Here is a 6,877-nt window from a genome sequence, read left to right as displayed (position 1 = left end):
TTCTGTCCAAAATATTAGGATGATCACATAGTGCAGGAAACTGACAGACAAAGGGATGCCTATTGTTAAGGATTGGTCGAGACAATCCACAAAGTTTAAATTGGCATCAATATGGCTTTGACTCTTTAAGGCTAAAAATTTTAAATGTATAAATACATGGGGTATGTACTAATAAGGGTGATTATGTAACACAAATAAAATGGTAGCTTGGTGGTCTGTATTAAGGGTGTAATGGGTTATATATGTTCAAACTGTAAATTAACATGCCTCAATAAATGCTTAAAAGTTTCCTAGAGACTCGAATACCTGAAATGCCATAACATTTCGGTCTTCAAATTTCCCCAATTTAAGATCTTTTCTGCAACTTCAGCGAGTGTGCTTCTCCTGCATAAGAGTAAATGATGCATCCAATCATTTCTGCAATTTCTCTTCCACCTACCGCCTCTCCGACTCCTTTTGATAGGTAACAAGGACTTCCGTTCCACCCATTAAGGTGAAGCAAAGATGTGAGAGTTCAACACTATCAAAATAAATATTTTTGACTGCTAAATTTTTTGCCAAGCTACTCTTTCTTCTCAGATAAAGGGTCCAAAAGTCTCGAAAGTCCTCGAGCATTCACACTGATAGGAATAGAGTACGTACATGAGGAGGACAGATATCCCAAAAGAAGTACCAAAAATATGAAAGCACCATAGCAATTATGACTTCCGGCTTCCCTCTGAGTCATTAATCTCTACTACTCAGGGTGCCAAAACCGCCTACTTCATTTCAAGCAAGCCTCATTAGAAGAACAGAACAAGATTAAGAAGATGATAATGATGATGCCAATGAACTCTTGAAGTCATGAGTCAGTAATGTAGAAGCAGAAGATTAAATATAATACTTTCATGTGTTATAAACGTGGAATATTACATGGAAATGAAAATGGTCAGGTGGTAGTACCTTCATATTTCCAAGTTTTTTCCATAGCCAGTCTGTAAGGTCAGGAGACCTGGTTTCAATGCCATTCTTCAGCCTAGCTTTACCTCTCAAAAACTATATGTTCTAGTATCTCTTCCCCTAGGACTACTTATAAATAGAACACCTTAACAGAGTGCCCAATTCAATCCACTTGATTAAAATCTTAAAGAATAAACACTACTAAAAGGTGTACATTGTACGACTCATGGCTAGAATCTAACCCTAAAAATCGTGTTTGGATCCTACTGTATAATGGAGGAAAACAAGCATTCACAGCACACGAACTGTGTATTATGCTAAAAATCCATCAACTTGTAGTACTGTGTCTATAAATCACTGTCATAAATTATAAAAAAACTGCATGCGATGGGCCTTGAGGTTCAGGATACATTAGTCAAGACTTATTCCACTCTTGATTATGGCTTGAACTGGGAAGAATCGTTACGATGGAGGCTGCATGAGGAGAAACAATTCATTGATCAGAATTACGACAAGCACCATAATTAAATTCCGTCAGATGTGATGAGTATCGGAGAGATTCACGGAGCCATGGGTAGGGATGATTTCCTCTGCTTCATCCAAACACCTGTTTATATATACCACGGAATATCAATCTTGAGTTAATTCATAATATATCAACAAATAGCATAGTGAAATTCAAATATTTAGTTTTAAAAAAGAGGGGAAGTTCATGCAAAATTAGTGGCAGCAAGGAGATGGCTTCCCCATTATCACTTCATCACTGCCACTGACAACAGAAAAGGATTCTTTCCAGCCTACAAATAGAAGCTTAGAAGCTTATAAGTTCAATGATATCAAACATAAACCACAATGTCTCTGAAGCATGTATCTTTTAGCAGCACCATGAACTTATTAACTCAAACACTAATATAGTTATACTATGAAATTACTTATCTGATCAGGTACTCGCCCATGGAGAGTTTGAATGCAATGCCATTGGCAATCCATGACCATTAAAATGTTTAATCAAGCGTGAGGCACCTGGAAGAGGTCTAGTGTTGCACCATCTGCAACAACAATCTATGTTAGTGTGAAAGGGAAGGTATACATTAATATGAAAAATGTGAAAGGGAAGATTTTCCAACCAGATGTTAAAATAGAGCCAAGAGTTATATTGTTGCCCAGAGGAATGCCCTGAGCTTTGACAGTTAGAAATCAGGATGGGGTTTGCAAATGAAAGTGGAAATCGATTTCGACTTGGATAAATAATTCATGCCAAACATTTTGTGTAGGTAGCCCATTAATGATGCGTTAGTAGAAAACACAGCAGTACTCAAATACGAGCTTTATGTTTGTAAATTCAAAGTTTTTATTCTTGGGAAAGACCATAATTGAAAACCTATAAGTTCACATTCTTTGTGATACTATCCTGTACATAAAATTTCACAAGGATGGAACCTCCTTAAACTTAATTTGATGGGGTCATAGAAATTTAGGCCCTTCAGTCACCGGTGGCATCTCTTGAAATAGAGATGGCAGAATCTTCTAAATATTAATTGGCCCTTCGAATAGGAAAGCCTCCAGGAAAAAGGTTTAGATACACCTCATCCATTGAGTTATAGAATAGAAACAGTACTTCAGCTTAACCACATTAGGGGGGGTCAAGAATCTGCATGATTAGGAGTTCTCTGTTTTGTGTATCTCGTCTTGCAATACCTTATTTATCGCAACTACTTGGCATGTTTCCAGACACTTTGCCTGCAATAAAAAATAAAAATAGTGAATGTCACAAAAGTAAAAAAGAGGAATACAACATGCCAAAAAAAAATGTCCTCCATAGTCATGAACCAACCAATTATCCATACCTGGAAGACGACACCAAATGAACCACTGCCAGCCATACATTCTGTCATGTATGAAATTGCCAGTCACAAATAATCATGAGTTGTCACATCGATAGAATTTTCTAGCCCTTCAATGAATGAAAACTCTCATTTGGATTACTGGAGAAATATAATGGATTAAGTAGGAGCTTTCTTGTGATTCTTTGCTCCAATGTCTCTTTTTTATTTACTATTACTTTGTCTCAACATTGGATAATTCATGAATATTCTGTTTTGGCTGTCTGGGGTTTAAAGCTGTTACCATGGCCTTAAAACGCTATTACATAATTCAATGCAACACCCCACCATATTATTCCACCAAGAAGTGATTGGACTATCACTGGTCTCACTTATGGTAGTTCTGTATGGGCCTCATGATGTGGTGTGGATATCATTTGTTTGCGTTTGGTAGGGACTTCAGAAGGCTTTAGATTTGAGTAATGTGATAACGATCTGATACAATATTGAGATGCACCAATGGAACAAACGGTGAACTACTTCCAATATAGCCTCGAAACCTTTTGTCAGTTAAATAAAGGAATCATTGCATCTAAGTTTCGACCAAAGTATAGAAGAAGGGAAATAAAAATTAGAAGCTGACAGGGCCAAAGGCTCGTCTCCTATTCTACCCCAGGATATAAATCTCAACAGGAGAGGTTGTTATGTTGCCTAGTACTTGTTTTTCAAAAACTGCAAGTTAGTTCTCCTGTGTGTATTACAATCTTCAATCTTGTATGATAGCCTTTTTTAATGCAATGGGCTCGCAAAGCTCAACTAAAAGGTAACCAACAAATCTTGATTGTCATGGTCAATCCAGGGTGTACCTTATTGTTTTAAAGTTTCTATTGGCCACATCATCATTCCAAAAGACTGAAAATCATGTGTCCTTGTGCTAGGGTGTAGAAGGCTTTAAAGCTGATGATGACACAAAAAACAAGTGAGCAATGAAAATATTTGGGCCAAAAACCTTTGTGGAAAAAAAAAGCTAGGAGTCGAAACCTACAAAATATGCACCTCTTGGTTGAAACCCCATGAAATTAGACAGGTTTTGATGGGGATGGGGTTTTTTTTTCTTTTTGGAATGAAGAAATAAATTCATTACCAAGAAGAAGAAGAAGAAGAAGGGGGGGGAGGGGTGGAAGCGCCAACCTGCACGTCAAAATAAAATAGCACAAACAAACAAACAAGGCTTTGCACAACACCACAAGAGGCCAGCATAAAACAAAACTAACTTAGGGAGGGGGGGTGGGGGAAACAATAGAAGGTGGGAGGCCCCAGGAGACAACAATGAGCCTGTTTCTTGGGGTGTTTCGGACAATATGATGACGGAGGGATCTCAGCTTGGAGCTGACATTAAAGAAAATGGCTTTCCAAATCATGTTAAAGGAGCGAGAGTTTGATGTCCATCATCGAAGATTTCTCTCCATCCAAATATGGTTGATGGTGGCACAAAAAGCAAGCATCCCATACTACTCACAAATAGATACACCGACGAAGGTCATATCAATCCAGATCCATTCTCTAGCAAGGGCGATGATGATTCTTTTGGAAGGCCAGCACATTAGAAGCACTCTCTTCCAGATTGAGGTGGAAAAGGGGCAGGAGAAGAATAGGTGATTGACATCCTCATTTCCATTACAGCAGAGACAACAAGAAAGGGGAACTGAAATATGTCGGTGAATGAAGAAAGACTGCGTAGGAAGGCAGTTAGAGATTGCGCGCCAGGTCGTAAAGCTGTAGCGGGGGGATATGGCCTTTGAACCAAAGGATGTTCCTCCAAGGGGCCAGATGCCCTTTGGATCTGATGAAGTCCCAAGCAGAGGCAGAGGTGAAGGATCCAGTAGTAGAGGGAATCCAAATAGTTTAGTCCTCTCTACCCCTATGAGCTAGGGGAAGGGGAGGGAGAGGGGACCACAGATCAAGAAGGGGGGGGGAGAGATCTATTATTAGAGATGATGGAAGTGATTGTGGTAGATCGGCTAAGACTAGAGGAGTAAATGGACCTCGATGAGATTAAGGAGTGGAAGATGCCAAACGGGTGTTAGGGGTCAAAGCAAAGGGAGGTTAAGGCACCATTGCCAATGTGGGACGAAATGGCTATCAAAGCCAGAGGTCTCAACTCAAGGATCTTCCTCTAAACTCAAGAAACATCACTAGAAGAGGGAGCCGACTAGAGGGAGTCAGTCTTGAGAAGAGAGGAATAAACCTAGGAGACCCAAATGTCGTTATGCTTGGAAGAAATTTTCCAAATTAGTTTGAGAATTCCCACAGAGTTGGCTTCCTTGATTCTTCTCACCCCAAGGCCTTTATCAGATTTGGGGAGACAAACCTTGGCCCAGGGGATAAGGCGGAGGAATTTGGAAGAATAGTTTCCCTTTCAAAGAAAGGAGCATAAAAGCTTCTCCATAGCTGTGATAGAAGAAGCAGGAAGGGAGAAAGCTCCAAACCAGTAGAGATATAAGGATTGAAGCATAGATCTTATTAGGGGTATTAATTCTAGGCCTACACTGGTAGGCCTGACCGAGCCCGACACGTTTATGGCCTGACCTAGACTGGCCTGATTAATAAACGTGTCGGGCTTACACGGTGTAGCCACATAGCCCGACGGGCGCTTGACCGGCCCAACATATTTACAAGCCCGACTTGAACCGACTCCTTTGAGTCTGACCTAGCCCAACCCTTTTAATACTACTTATATTTTTTTAATTTTTTTTTATATTATTTGTATTTAGTGCTAAGGCAATGTGATATATACAATTGAGATGGTGGTGATTGTTATCTGAACATTCATATTTTTCAGGCATAGTTTAATTGATTTAAACTTGCTCAACTTAGGTTGTGTAGGCATAATTTACTTGATTCGAGTTCCGCTGGGTTAAAGACCAAGTACTTTAGTAACTTAGTGCTTTGCCATCTTTTGTTTAATCCATTTTAACTGTGGGATCTTTCTTTGCTATGCCTATCTTTGCCTCATTATTGGTATTCCTTTCAAGCACAAAGACCAATTTTAAAGAGGACCCGTTTAAAGCCCGTTTAAAGTTAAATATGTCTATAACCCGATTAAGGGCTGTTTATGATAGCCCAATTAAAGCCCGAACCGACCGGCCCGATTATCAACTGTAACATGCCCTACTAGCTAAGCCCGTTTAGCTAAATGGGAATTCATGGTGCAGCCTTAGAAATTGGCCAAACCCGACCAGGCCCAATCGAGACTGGCCCGACCCGATTGATTGAAACCCCTAGATCTTATTAAGGTGAGGCAACCCGCATAGGACAAAAGCTTACCCTTCTAAAGCTGAAGCTTTTTCCTCAAGAGATCCAGCATAGGGGAACAATGATGGGTGGTAAGCCTACAACAGATGAGGTGGAGACCCAAATATTTAATAGGAAGAGAGCCAATGGATAAGCCCGTGATGCCGAGGAGGTGGGCTTACATAGAGTTAGAGACACTCGAAAAGAAGAGGTTGGATTTAAGGAGGTTAATGCAAAGGCCCGAGAGGGTCTCAAAAAGGTGGAGGGACGACATAATGGTGGAGATGGAAAGGGAGTCAGCTTTAGAGAAAATCATAAGATCATCGGCAAAAGAAAGATGGAAAAGCATAATAGGTTTGAATTTGGGGAGTGAGGAGATGAGATGGAGGTCAGTGTTAGATTGGATGGAGCGGGAGAGAACTTTAAGGGCCAAGGAGAAGAGGAAGGGGGAAGAGGACATCCTTGACGAATACCTACAGAGGTCAGTATTTTTTTTTCTTATTCATAAAAAAAAAAACCCGCCAAAATACCATTAACTAGGACCAAGAAGCGAGTGGAAGAGATGCAAGAGTGGATCCATTGGATGATGATCGAGGGGAAGGAAATTCGAATAAGGACGTTGGATATGAACTCCCAGTGGATGGAGCCAAAAGCTTTACGAATGTCAATTTTGAGGAGGGCCGTCGGAAAGTGGGTTTTTCTATCAAAGCCACAAACAATTTCATAACAGAGGATGACATCATCAGTAATGTTTCTTCTAGCAATAAAAACGGACTGATTGGGACTAACAAGGGAGTCGATTACTCTTTGAGTCCTATTGG

At 40.1% G+C, this 6,877-nt stretch overlaps 1 long non-coding RNA gene across 1 annotated transcript; it reads right to left on the bottom strand.

Moving 5' to 3' along the window:
* Positions 1-1,179: 1,179 nt before the first annotated feature.
* Positions 1,180-3,900, bottom strand: LOC122072275. The gene is made up of 2 exons (XR_006138368.1): positions 2,638-3,900; positions 1,180-1,988 (listed from the first exon to the last, which is right to left on the bottom strand). It is a non-coding gene; the product is annotated as an uncharacterized LOC122072275 (long non-coding RNA).
* Positions 3,901-6,877: the final 2,977 nt, after the last annotated feature.

Source organism: Macadamia integrifolia, chromosome 2 (genome assembly GCF_013358625.1).
Source record: "Macadamia integrifolia cultivar HAES 741 chromosome 2, SCU_Mint_v3, whole genome shotgun sequence".
Taxonomy (NCBI): domain Eukaryota; kingdom Viridiplantae; phylum Streptophyta; class Magnoliopsida; order Proteales; family Proteaceae; genus Macadamia; species Macadamia integrifolia.
The sequence above is the reverse complement of the archived record's forward strand: the minus strand, read 5'-3'. Positions and strand labels throughout refer to the sequence as shown.